At 48.6% G+C, this 14,073-nt stretch overlaps 1 long non-coding RNA gene across 1 annotated transcript in view; it reads left to right on the top strand.

The window, feature by feature from the left end:
* The window catches only part of LOC125710305 (uncharacterized), a 49,341-nt gene extending 39,008 nt beyond the window's left edge, over positions 1-10,333 (top strand). The window contains exons 2-5 of the long non-coding RNA XR_007382956.1: positions 7,742-7,829; positions 9,380-9,421; positions 9,535-9,627; positions 9,933-10,333. This is a non-coding gene — a long non-coding RNA (uncharacterized LOC125710305). The remainder of the gene's footprint in view (positions 1-7,741; positions 7,830-9,379; positions 9,422-9,534; positions 9,628-9,932) is intronic.
* The last annotated feature ends 3,740 nt before the right edge of the window (positions 10,334-14,073 follow it).

The raw sequence follows: 14,073 nt of genomic DNA, 5'->3' as shown, positions 1-14,073 counted from the left end.
CGCCTGCTAAATTTGCAGAGACGAGGTGGGGCAGGCGGTGATGGGGGTCGGTGCATATATCACGCGACCTTCGACCTCTGTAGCATGGCAGAATGCGGGACGTTCTGTCCTTCGGAGCCTTGGCTGCGTCACACTCGACGTGGTTTATCTTTCAACACACTGTTGTTTTTTCTTCTTTTTTCCCCTCTTACCTTCCCTCGGACGCTTCTTTGAGCCGCCGCTGTCGTCCTTTGATCCAAAGGTCACGTTTCACGCTGCCTGTTGGTTGGCCGATCGCCTTGTCGCTTTGGGCCTCATGGGAGGATGCATGGACGGGCTTCCTGATGTTTCCGCTGGAGCCGGGGCTGGGAGATACAGACAGGCATTCGCAGTGTGACATTATCGGGGGTGGGGGAGAGTGAAGGGCATTTGGAGAAGCAAACTGGCATTCAAAGTGTAATGTCATCATCAGAGGTGTGTGGCCCCTGCCTACCCCATGGAGCCTGGGGGCGAGGGAGAGCGGTTTGGATGCTAATACCCCCCAGAATGACAGCACTGCCCTGGACCATCCACCAGCAGATGTGATCCACCGTGGAGGGGAGGGGGGGGGGCACTTAAGCCGGTTAGCTGGTTGCTGCGGTACCATCTTCAGGAAATGACCGGTCGCTGCCATGCAGAAGCCGTGCTGCTGACCTGCAGGTCATGTACCTCCCGCCTCTGGCTTTTAGCAGCCAATGGGGTGGTACGATGCAGCATAGCCGGGCAGCATGAGGTAGCTAGAACCAATCAAAAGCTGGCCCAAAAAGCAGGGGCCAATTGCAAACCAAAGATGTGCTCAATGCGATGAACAGGGACAGAGGTCTATGAGGCTTTGTGTTTGCTGCAAGGTCAGTGTACGTCCTGTAGCCCAGGCTGTGGTTCGAGTACCAGCTGTGTCAGCCACCCACGGTTACCCGGAGATCCCTGCCACCTCGGAGCAGAGGGGAAGGGAGGGTAGGGAATATTCCGGAATCGGAATGTTCCTTTAACACAAACACACAGGCCCACATTCATATCCATGCCTTTGCACAAAAGCTCTTTCAGCTCGTCAGTGGAGGCACACGAGTATAAACACGGTATCATTCTTTTGGTCTCTTTCATAAAGATAGAAAAACACTGGCAGGAAGTACGGTCGATAAATATTTCAGAATGACTAGAGGCGGAGAAATGGGAGTCATGCTGGCCGGCCTTTCGTCTAGGTCACCGCTGTTGAACCATTAAGTGAGGGGCTTAGCACGAACCATCCGGCTGTGTAGACTGGAAAGAGAAACGCTTTGTTGTTATTTTATCCGCGTTGCCCTGGATAAAATAAAAGCAGAAGTGAGGGACCTGGAAGAGTGCTGAAATGCTGACTTCCATCTGTCAGGCCTTCCGAAGGAGAAATGTTTGCCGTGTGAGGATGTCGGCAGCATCTCCCGACACCTCTGTGAGGGATGGCCGCATCCTATCCAATCACATCTGCTTATGGGAAACACGGGAGGGTTCCGGAGGCGCGTGAACATCGATGTTCAAAATTGCTCCTCGAAGGAGGCTGCATTCCGGTAATGTTTCTCGCTTTGGGGATGAACCCTTAGAGCCCAGGCGTACATGATGGCTCGGCTGCTGTTGCGTACGGTGAACTTTGCGTACGACGATGGCCACGCGGGGGCCTAGAGTCACCTGAGCCGTCCAGACAGCCAGCTTTTCCCTCGTTCTCATTAGAGCTGGCTAAGATTTCTTTTATCGCCTAAGCCTCTCCTCAGAACTGTGGTGTGAATGACCCAAAACAGAGGGTTATTATTCCCTGTAAATACCTTGCAGGCCTCACAGACACCCTCCTAAAGCTCCGTGGCCCGGCCCAGTCCTAGACCCTCCCCCTTCACAGTCTCTTGTGTTTATGGGGGCGATTGATCGCCCCTCCCCTGGAAGACCCCAGTTCTGCCCCCCGCCCCCCATAACCCCTTAACTCGTGAGCCAGTGAATGACCTGAAGAAACGGTTTCACTTGAAACACAAAGTTGTGTCCCTTTGTCTGTACCCCCCCACCATAATGCACTCTCCTGTCAAGCCCCTAATCAGTGAAACCGTATCCTTTGCCCTCCCGACACCCCCACCTCACCACCCACCCCCCCCCATCCAAACAGCCTCCAGTCATTTTGTCAGTCGTGTTAAATATAAGCAGGTGAATAATTAATCTGCGGCCGACACACAATCCTCACGCGGGATAAGTGCGGCTAGCCTGGCCTGCTAGGCCGCTAAGTACCTCTACGCTCCGGGTTTCTGTGGCTCTGGGGGAGGAAGGGGGTTTTGTAAAAATACCTGGTATGGGGGTGAGATGGCGGGAGGCAGTGCTGAACCTAAACTCTATACCTTTCTGGGCAACCAGAGAGCTTTTGTTAGCAGAGCAGACAGGGTGGGGGGGGGGTCGCTTGGTATCACGTAAGCTAACGTTTCTCGTTGAGAGCCGCATAGTCAGAAGAGTGGCAGTCCGGGTGATATGTGCGAGTCAGCGGGGGTTTTTTTTAACAAAGTCAAAATAAAAATGGCCGTGGGGGGTGAGGGTCGTATAGAAACACGTACCTGTGGATGGAAAGCAATTAGTTATGTGATTACAGCAAGGTGATAAACACACACAGACACACACACACACACACAGAGACACACACACACAACAGGAGGAATGAAATAAGCCCAAATGTGTCTTGGATGGAGAAAAAAAAGAGGCACAGAAATAGTAGAGGATGTCCAGAAATATTTATATTCGGCCTAACGGATGTCAGAATGAGTGTGACATTTCGACAGCACACAAAAATATGATGCGGTTGACGATCCTTGGACAGGCTGCAAAGCAGCAGCCCACGATTTCTAGACGATGCTTGGAAATGGCAGAGCGCGCCGAGTCTCCGCGTCCCTCCCTTTTAACCAATCTGGTACCGCCGTGGACTTTATTAGATTCCGCGGAGGACGCTGGCCTGTTCACGGAAAGAACACGCGAGCAAAAGGTTAGCTGGAATTACACACCCTCTCTTCCGAACTTCTGGAAACCTGGCGTGAGGTGAAAAGGATACTGCATGTGCATTATATTCTAAAGCAGGAGCACTCAGGAAAATCAAAGCCTGTTTCAGCTAAGATAAATGGCCCTTGGGGGCAGGTGATAAACATGTGTCAGCCACAACAGGTCAGATTGAGTTTTAATAAGTGATTGATAGATTGTAGGCTTGTGTGTATTATCTGCAAAGGTGGTTGCAGTCTTTCTGTTCTAATAATGATGGCAGCCAGTCAACAGGTGAGTCAAATATCTCTATGAAGCAAACACATGCACTGCTAAGTAGCAGAACCGCATGTCAAAGCGTTTATAATGGAGAAAAGTGGAGGCATTATCTAAGTAGCATGTCGGGAGAAAATAGGTGATGTGTTTAGGTATAAAGTGGTCAAGACATTTAGGGGATATTACGCTAAATCAGGTTAAGCTTGTGTCTGTGACGGGCAGAAGCGCAAACGGAATACGAAATGCGAGGGGGGGGGGTCTTTCAGTGTTCTTCGTTCACCTGGCAGCAAACGCACGGCGAGAAAGGCTGCAGTCTGTTGTTTGGGAGACCCAGAGCAGGATTAGCGCCAGGTACAAACGCATGTCTGAGATTTTAATTCTCCTCAATCAGCGGGAGCGTCCTACAGCCTGAGGCTCATCGAGAAAAGAGATTGCAGTGAAACAAGTAACAGTTTTCATCCATGTTTTTACAAAGCAGTGATTTATACTTTACTAGTCGTAAGTCATTTATGTTCTGTATGGAAATATTCTACAGAGGTATGTTTACTCAGTGCCTGAATGCACTCCATATTGGCACTAATACAGAGCATAGCCCATGAATTAGCCTATTAACAGTGTTGGATTTGTAAATAATTATGGATTTAAATTTGAGTCTGAGTCACCGGGGAACCAGCCCTATGGCAAGGATAATCCACCGCTCATTGAACCTTTTTGTGCTGAAAATAGGCTGTTGATTGGCTGCCTGTAAACGATGAAGGACAAGGTGGCTTAACGATTCAGCCAATCAAGGGATATGTTTTAGATGCTGCCAAAGCTGTCTGCTGTTAAGGATGCACTGGAAACAGAGAATATCTTTGCGCCCTGGCTGGATAGATTAATGACCCCCATTGATCTTAAATCAGGCCATTTCCTTAAGAAGCTACATCACAAGGCGAATATCTCAAGCTTCTCATGCATCTCATGGATTTTCTGAATATTGGCAGTGGCTGTGATCCTAGCATGTACTTAAATACCACTGAAAATAAGTTTCTTGTGATTCTGTGTGTCTGTTTGTGAATTTTGCTTGGCTATTTTTGGCTATTTCATGAAGCAGTACAACAGATTAGCATTTATCTATTCATTTTCTGTAACCCCTTATCCTATTCAGGGTTACAGGGGGTCAAGACAGAGAATAACCCAGGACGGGGCGCCAACCCATCACAGGGCACACTCACACACCAGTCACTCACACATGCACAGAGATTTGGTAACTCCAATCAACCTTGGCCTGTTTTTGGACTGTGGGCAGAAAGTGAATAAATCCCACAATGGCACGGGGAAAACATGCAAGCTCCACACCCAGAGTCACGGCGTGAGGAGACAGTGCTGATACTTTATACTTATACAAGTACAACATGCAGTGAAATGTACCCTGAAGGATCCTTAGGCTGCAAATCAAAAATATAATAAAAAATTAAGAATAAGTCATCAAGTTAAAAAAACAATGGATAAAATATACGCATAATATAGAGAAATATAGTTGTAATAAAGAAAATAATCTTAAGGTTTAAACTGTACATGTGCATATGATTTAAAGTGCAGTGAGCCTTGTTGCAGTGACATAAGGAACACTGCACTTTAAATCATAAGCCATCCAAATTAGCATGGATTTAATGCTAAATTACTGTTTTGTGCCTTTTCTTTTAAACGATTGGCATTATTTGTGGTGTTTCTCTGAATTTCTCGTGCTTGGGGGGGGGGTGGTTCCATAGCTTGAACACGGACTTTACCGCCATTGTTGACACCGCTACGCTTCTGCATCGAGCTGGTAAGCAGTACTTGGCTTCCATCTATAGTCAGTGTATGGGTGCAGCTCAGTCTCACAACTTCATTGTTAAGAAAACAAAACATACTTGTGGGATCCTCATCTATCTACGAATGCAACTTTCTCCCCTCCAGTTGCAGTAAAATATCATAATCTATCAATGCATGTCTATGATTTGTAATGATAAGACCCTGGTGCACCGTCAGTGACTGGTTTACCCCTGAAGGATTATGGAGGCTGTCCCAAAGCTGCCTGATAAATAATGCCCAATGTTATTCCTGCCGGGGAGGACACAGCGTGAGACAGAAATCGTTAACCGTGGCGAGGGAGAGCCGATTTGCTGTTTTGCCAGGACCATTCATCCTGGAGCACATCTCACGGACGTGAGAATGTGTTCTGACTCTTGAATGAAGAGCCTGGAGCCAGCGACTCCCAGCCCCCCGCCCTCCCCCGTAACAGTTGGCGGCATGAGGCAGTTTTGGACGAAGTGGGCAGTGATGTAAACCAGTCGTGTGGTACTGGGGCAAAACAAGAAAATAAAAGCAAAGTGAAATGAGCAGATAGCAAACATTACACAGTATAAATCTCCATGTGCCTTGTACAGTGTTTATAAATATCTGTGAATGTTAACACTAATAAACAGCAGATGACGTGACTCGCTCAAGTGCCGGGTTTGCGATGCTTACATCAGCTTGTCAGTCTTACAACTCTGGTGTTTACATCGATTATTGTGGTACTTATCGACATTATGGGGGTTTCCAGAGGACGCATTCGGAAGTGGGGGTTTAAAGGGTGAATATGAAAGTGACAGGAAGTGACATCAACTTTATGGGGGTTTAAAGGGTGAATACGAAAGTGACAGGAAGTGACATCAGCTTTATGGGGGTTTAAAGGCTGAATATGAAAGTGACAGGAAGTGACATCAGCTTTATGTCATCAAATAAAAAATTTCATTACATTTCCTCATATTCTCCATCTTTAGAGCTGTCCCTTGAAAAATAATCTTTTAAGTTTTGAGCTTATGCACTGTAAGCTGTTGGAGTTCTGGCCTATATATCCTCTGTATCTATATTTTAAACGTTACACAAACATTCAGGACTATCAGGCAATCACTCTGATTGCCTTAATTAGTTAAAAACTAAAGCTATTAAAACTGTCTGCTCCTCAATGATTCATAATGGTGCAGATATTTATTAAATTCTTATTTACTCGCCCTATTCGTAGTTAATCACTGGAGTACGCAGTTAATGTAGACTGCAGTGTTTCGGATGCATGATCAACTTGCCTAAAGCATATTATCTCTCTATATTGGATAATGGTCAGTGTTTGGAATGGAAGTCGAGGGGACACATGGAGATTTGTAGGAATGATGTTGGGCTTGGGGTTGTATCCTCAGCACAGTGGGCCTGTTGAAGAGCCAGTGGTCTTTGAGAAGCTTCAGAGGGAAAGCAGACTCTATCAGACTATTCCTTCTTCAGGAGGTGCCCCCCTCCCCCTCTTCTTAGCCCCCTTGTATGTGTGATGTTAAAGCTGTCTTTCTATTGGTTGCGATAGGTGACCCCACTGTGTCTGGTCAAAGGCAAAGATACTGTACATAATCTAATCTCTGCTTTTTCCACAAATACCGTCTGAGAAGAAGGACTTCCTTTTAAAAACCCCAGAGGAACGAAAATGTTCCATATATAAGCTTTCTAATGCTGGGATGTCTTGCACCCCTGAAAGGTCACATATTCCTCTCTATCCACATTGGTTTTTAATGCCATAAAATGCCAAGTATAGAAAGCGAAGGGCTGATTTTCGCCCTCGTTCATGAGCTGACTCCTGCGCTGTGAAGTCCACCTTCGTTGAAAGGTGGGGAACAGAGAAGCAGAAAGTCCGGCTTTCGTGAGTATTAGTTTCGCTTGGCTGAAACAAACCGAAATGGAAACCGTCCCAGAGTCAAATCTGGATATCGTCTGAAAAAAAAAAACAACCTTCCACGTCTGCAGGCCAGGCGGTCGTCCACGGCGGCTAGGAAACTTTCGTGGTGACTTTGTGAAGTTATGAAGGCTTTTCTGGGGGTGGGAGCAGATTGGCAGAACTGAGCGGCCTGTGTCTGTGACACCGTGGAAAAACTCACGGAGAGAAACCCCCCCCCCCCTCCCCCCCCGGGTCTCTCGCTTGATGGGACGTTCCCCAGATTCAAAGGGCCGTATCTAAAGCTGGAACAGCCACAGGTAAGAAAACAAGAGTGGCCTTTCATCTCAGCCCGTGGTGACGTTTTCGCTGGTCCTCAATCGCAGCCCCACCAGCGCCCCCTTGAGGGCGGGTCTCAGACAGGCTCCTCATACGTGTCTCTCTGTGTCCCTGGTGGATTTGAGTCATTCCATATATAATTTAAGAGATTTTTCTCTTTTTATTCGACTTGAAAGGGCACTAATATGTGGTGGTACTGCTGTCTGCCTGTCACACGGATAAAAACAAGCTGGCAGGAGGAAACGCCAGACTCCTCTGCCTCTATCTGCACCTGGACTAACTCTTTCTATCCTGTTCTATTTTTTTTACAAGGTCATATTTGGAAACCATACACCTTCATTTTTATCCATGTGTCTCTTGATGTTATTTAAACTGACGTACACGCTTCGTAATGTATACTTTTAAAATGCTTTCGTATTTTCATTCATTCTGATGCAGCTCAGACCGAGGATCTCCCAACAGCGTCTGAATTTGTCTGAAAGCCTTTTCTTCATGGCACAATATGGACAGCTCTACAGTGGTTCAGGTACTTCAATTCAATAGACTTCTCAGCTGACCAATTGAGATGTAACGGCTAGATATTTAAGAGAATAGAACAGCAGGGTCCTTGACTGTCATTCTGCCCGCTTCACCTCTACCTCTTTATCTCTATGTCTGTGTAACCTTGGTTGACAGGAGGAACAAGGAGAGCACTCATTTACTTTTATAACATCTCTTGACCCCCGGTTAGTGCAGTGACTTCTTTTCCATGGAAGCACTGGTACGTCAGACATGCTGTGTATACAAAAAGAATATTCACTTCATTCATATATATATAATAGCTTATATCGATCAACCATAACATTAAAACCACTGACAGGTGAAGTGAATAACATTGATTATCTTGTTACAATGTCACCTGTCAAGGGTGCCGTTGTATATTAGGCATGTGAAGAGACAGTTCTTGAAGTTGATGTGTTGGAAGCAGGAAAAATGGGGCAAGAATATGGATCTGAGGGATTCTGACAAGGACCAAATTGTGGTGGCAGGACGACTGGGTCAGATGACAGGTCTTGTGCAGTGTTCCTGGTATGCAGTGTCAGTACCTACCAAAAGTGATCCAAGGAAGACCAACCGATGAACTGGTAAGAGGATCATGGGCTCCCAAGACTCACTGATGTGCGTGAGGAGTGAAGGTTGACCCGTCTGCTCCAATCCCACAGGAGAGCTACTGCAGCACATATTGCTGAAAAATTGATGCTGGCTATGATAGAAAGGTGTCAGAAGACACAGTGCATGGCAGCTTGCTGTGTACGGGGCTGCGTAGCTGCAGACCAGTCAGAGTGTCCATGCTGACCCCTGTGCACCACAGGAAGTGCCCAGAAAGGGAACGAAAGCATCTGAACTGAGCCACGGAGCTATGGGTGAAGGTGGCCTGGTCCGATGAGTCATGTTTTCTGTTACATCATGTGGATGGCCGGGTGTGTGTGTGTCGTTTATCTGGGGCGGAGATGGTACTGGGATGGTACTGGGATGGTACTGGGATACACATTGCCCAGCCGGAGGCAGGGTTAAGCTCTGGTGAAACCTTGGGTCCTGACATTCATGTACATGAACAGACATTCAGACAGCAGTGGCCTCCTTCAGCAGGATGATGCTCCCTGCCGCACTGCAAAAATTATTCAGGAATGGTTTGAGGAACATGAAAGAGTTCAAGGTTTTGACTTGGCCTCCAAATTCCCCAGATCTCAATTAGATCAAGCATCTGTAGGATGTGCTGAACAAACAGGTCCGACACATGGAGACCATAACTCTGCTGCTAACGTGTTACACCACATACCACAGGACACCTACGTAGGTCCATCATCGGGTCAGATCTGTGTTTTGAGGCATGAGGAGGAGCTACACATTATCAGACAAGTGGTTTTAATGTAATTGCTGACCGGTGAATATTCGTATAGCAATATATTCCACCGAAATAGAGTATTAGCCATGAGTCATGTGTTTCTGTTTTGGAAGATGTGCAGGAACTGGATCAGAAATGCACATCTTCTTTGCTGGACGCTGTATTTTAATAGGCTGTTCTTTTCTTTACAGATGCCAGGACATCAATGACAAAGGCCATTCCGAAAGCACACGGTATGACGAATTGTCGTGTGCAGCTGCGCAGCCGGCATGCGGGGGCTGGCCTGGTGGTTTGTCACTAACGCAGCCGTCACCCACGCAGCTGAAGACGCTGTCTATATGTACAGCAGATTAAAAGTGACTCCGAAGGATCTGCACTCTCTGTGTTACGGGTCTGGATGCCAGACGGTGACATCACTGACAGGCAGCCACCCCGATGGGTAGGTGGCACACGAGCTGCGGTCAGTGCGAGTTCTTCTCGATAAAGGTGGCAGCCTTACGCTGCACCCGCTTGCCGCTGAGCTTATCTTCATGAGGCAGGGCCGGCACTGGACATTCCAGCTCCCTAAGCACGATGATTATTATATTAAAAACATTTCAGTAGCAGAGAGTCTGGCTGCTAACTAGCTAGCTAGTGTCTGTTTCACAAGAAAAGGAGCGAAATCTTAAAACTAGTGCAAATAACGGAATGCGACCAGAAGTATTACTACTGACCTTTTTTCGATTGCTTTTTTGCACCCCCTAGGCGGTCGCGTATGTCGTCTGTTGGCCGTGCCAGCCCCACCGTGACGGCAGAGCGTGACAGTGTGAGTAAGTAATGCACGCCTGTTTCTTACCGGGAGATGCCAAAGCAGAAAGTGAAAGCAGGCCTGCTCTTACGTACCCCCCCCTGCCAGGCCGGGCCCCCACACCCTGCCTGCTTTTTGCCTCTGACATCCCATACATTTGAACTTTATGTTATGTTTATGGCCTTGTTTAACTTGGCGGCGCGACAGGTTATTTATGTTAATTGCCCAGCGACCCCCCAGTTAGTGCCCGGCTGCTTGTGAGCGGTGGACTGCCCCCCCCTGGAAGTGTAATTTACAGCCGGATCGCTGCAGCTACCTTCTGTCCAATTAGACCAAAGTGCTCCATTTCAGCTGACTTTTATCACGACTCCCAGAAATTAAACGAAAAAAAAAAAGCCTTGAATGATGGACCGGCCCTTTAACTTCACTGTGAAAGAACCAGACTTTCATGCCTGTAACAGCGCTTCCAGGCAGCACTGCCAGACCATCCAATCAGGCTGCTGTGGTTACACCTACGAGACAGGGCCCTTTAAAGGCCTTTATTTAAAATAAACTGTGGACATGTGGTCTTTCTCTTTACGCCCATGGAAAAAAAAGTCTTTCTTCCTTGTTAATTACAGGCAGAAAACATGAAAATATATATTCCTGGTTAGGCCCCGAAAAGTAAAACAGTTTCTGGTCTGGTTAAGCCGAGAGCACTGAAATCGATATAAACACTGTCACTGATACTTCGGCAGCTCCTGGAGGAGGGGCTCGGGAAAAGCGGGTGGGGGTCCAGACAGCCTTCCTGGGAAAAAGCATTATTTATAATAAATGACACGCTCGGTGGGATTCACGGAATGCAGTGACATCGGAATCTCTGGGGGGACGGAGGGGCGGCGGCCATTTACTCTCGCTGATCCGAAACGTCAGCTGCGGACGGGGAGTTGACTTTCTGCGGCATCGCGATGTCGGGTCGCAGAGATGGAAACCGCAGACCATTTGGTAGTGGTCGGCGGGGGGGGGCAGATAAACAGAGAGAGGGGGCAGGGCCAGATTAACGATCCGCTGCACACTTTTCCCAGCATCACGGTAATTATAGTTCCACTTCTCAGACGCAAAGTCAGACGCTCAGCTCATACTTTTATAGACAAAACCTGGGAGTAGGATGCCCCCCCCCCCCCCCCCCACTCACAGCCCGTTTCTCAGTCTGCACACAAATACCATCCATCCATCTTCTTTCCTCTTCCTTCACTCAGCCCGATACGAGGCGGGATGCGGACGCACGTGTTTGGACAGACAACATGATGGAGTACATGCATTTCCGCACCAAAAGCGAAGTCTCTTATTTGTGATTTGCCTCCGAGAGCCTCTTCCTGAATGCCAGGCCAAATGGCAGCCTCCGACCACGTCAAGAACATACTGTTTTCTCTGCTTGGTGCTGCTTTTCAGATTATGGAGGAAAACATAGCAGCGAGGGCCGAAAAGCAGGCGTAGATGTCAAGCCTCCGTGCTGTAAGAGCAGTTATCTGTCCGGCTTCCATAACCGCTGCAAGGTTGCGGTGAGTTTGGGGCTGATCCCAGAAAACCGTGGGAAGGAGGTGCTAGTCGATGACAGGGGATCCCCTCGGATGCTTTAGAGACACCGATTCACGTATCCGCCTGTGTTTGGACTGCAGGAGGAAACCGCTGCGAACACATGGAGATGTATGCAAACTCCACACAGAGAGGCGGGAAGCGAAGACCAACCGTAGATCTGCGAGGTTACAGCACTACCCACCGAGCCAGCGTGCTGTACGCAAGGTGTTTATGCGGGACTAAATTCGGCCTAGATTTATCTCAGGTCAGTGTAACCGAGAACAGGTGCCCCGCTGAGTTGCGGGGTTAAAAAATAAACGTTGAATAAATAAATTGCACACCATAGCGTATACGCAAATATATAAATCCGGAAAACAGACATAAGCACTGTGATGAAAGTGAATTAAGTATCCCGGGCTCATTTCATACATATACATAAGGTTTCTATTTCAAAGGGACACAGCAATCCAGAACAGCAGTAAAATATTCAACCCCCCAACCCACCACCCGCCTGCCCCCCCCCCCAGTGAATGAGAGAGCAATGCAAGCACATAAATGCCACAGACCGCCTTCCTCATTTTCTGCCACTGCGGCTAATAGTTTAATGAAAGTCATTACTCAACTCAACCTGGGACGGTGGTTAGAGCAGAGATTAAGGACCCAGGGGTGACCAGAAGGTTGCCTGTTTAAGTCAAAAATGGCAGTCATTATTCCCTTAAGCAAAGTGCCTAACTTTGCTTATAAAAAAACAGCTAGGAGTAAAGGTATGAATATAGACAATGAATATCCACATATCAATCCACCTAGCCAACAGGTTGGAGTTCACTCTGGACGGCAGGGCAACCACGCAGGCACACAAACCTGTGACTGGTGAATATTAAAGTGCCTCAGTAGTGGTTTTGGGGAAAAAAAAGCCTGTCAGGTCAAATAAATAATGTACTTTAATGCAAATGTGCTGTCAGCTGCGAGGTTTCTGTAGAGCAAGCAGTGGTTTGGACCGCAATCAGGCAGGAAACCCCCAAGAAGGCAGGGGTTCAGGTCTCACTAATGAACATGAGCGAAACCCCTTTGCGTGTGCCTTAGGTGCGGATTGAAGGCGGTCCCCCCCCCACAGCAGCACAGCTGGCTCTTATAAACACCCCCGGTGAGGACCCGGGGGCCGGCTGGGAGTCACCGGGAGGGGCTCTTTACGGCCCCGCTAGGCGTGGCAGCTTACATATCACGCAGAGTAGCCGCTACATGTCGGATTGCTGCAGACGCCCGTTCCTACAAGCCTGAGGAGGTGGGGACTCCTTCATAGCCGTTACCTTTAAATCAAACACCGCGCCCGGTCATAAATAAACCTGATTAAAGTCGCGACGCCTGCTAGGCGCCACCTAGGCGCGGCGATTAGACCCTCCGCTCACCTGTGCCACAAGCGCACAATGGGGATGGGGGCCGTGCCGGGAAGGGGGCCGTGCCGGGAAGGGGGCCGTGCCGGGATGGGGGCCGTGCCAGGGAGGGGGAAGAGGCGAGGCAGGCTCAGAACCTGCTGGCTCGGCAGTTCCTGGGCCGGTGCTGGCCCGCCGTTCTGACTCAGTGAGAGCCGGATCGGGGGTTGGGGGGGATGCATGTTTATCTTGGAGGCACCGGGGATGTTTTGCTGAGAGGCCATGATTTCAGGGGGGGCTGGGACAGTGTGAAGGAAGCTGTCCCCTTTAATTTCATTTTACAGAGAGCAGGCTCCCGCCCCCCCCCTTCCCTGTTCCCTATCACCATGCAGCCACCTGCCCCCCCCCACCCCCATGGTGCCCCGTTTAGCTGAAATGCGTCAGTTCGCTTGCTGCTGCCGCCCCTCCCTGCTCGCGGTTTTATTCCTCGCTGCCCCCGGCTGTCTTCCAGGCCGGCTTTGCTCAGAGGCGCGGCGGTGTTTCGGTGGAGGGACGCTATAAAAAGGCGAGACCCCTGAATGAACCTCCCGCCTCACCCGCCATCCACACCTTCACGTATCTGTCTGACTCAAAAAAAACACGTCTGCTCGAGGCTGTATCCACTTTTATCTGACGCGAGGCTCTTTCCGAGAAGATCCCATCCTTTTGCCCACCTGGTACTCGAACGCCAGTCTACTCCTCAACTCACCCAGACCAATTGTCCCCACAATGTGATAAAAACCTGTTATTTTGATGTTGTGGGGGACATTTTTTGGGGGAATTTTAGTTAATATAATATAAAAATCTGTGACTGCAATCAAACAACTAAAAATGTCTAAAAGATAATTATGGTAAAGGTTAGGGCTGGATAGGGGGTGAGGTCATCATGTTGGGATAAGAATTGTGCTGATACACATGAATGGATGGTCCCCAGAAACATATGAATACGAATTTGTGTGTGTGTGTGGAGGGGGGGTGGCTGCAGGTTCTCTCCTTGTCGCCTGTGGTTCATTAGGGATCTCCATCAATCCAGAGACATGCCTTTGGGCTGTTTGTGCCCTGTGATGAACAGGCATCCTGTACTGCCTTGGATGAGGACAAAATCCTAATCAGGGCAGGCAGTGGAAGATGG

The sequence above is a fragment of the Brienomyrus brachyistius genome, chromosome 16, assembly GCF_023856365.1.
Source record: "Brienomyrus brachyistius isolate T26 chromosome 16, BBRACH_0.4, whole genome shotgun sequence".
NCBI lineage: Eukaryota > Metazoa > Chordata > Actinopteri > Osteoglossiformes > Mormyridae > Brienomyrus > Brienomyrus brachyistius.
This window is presented reverse-complemented; position numbering and strand designations above follow the sequence as displayed.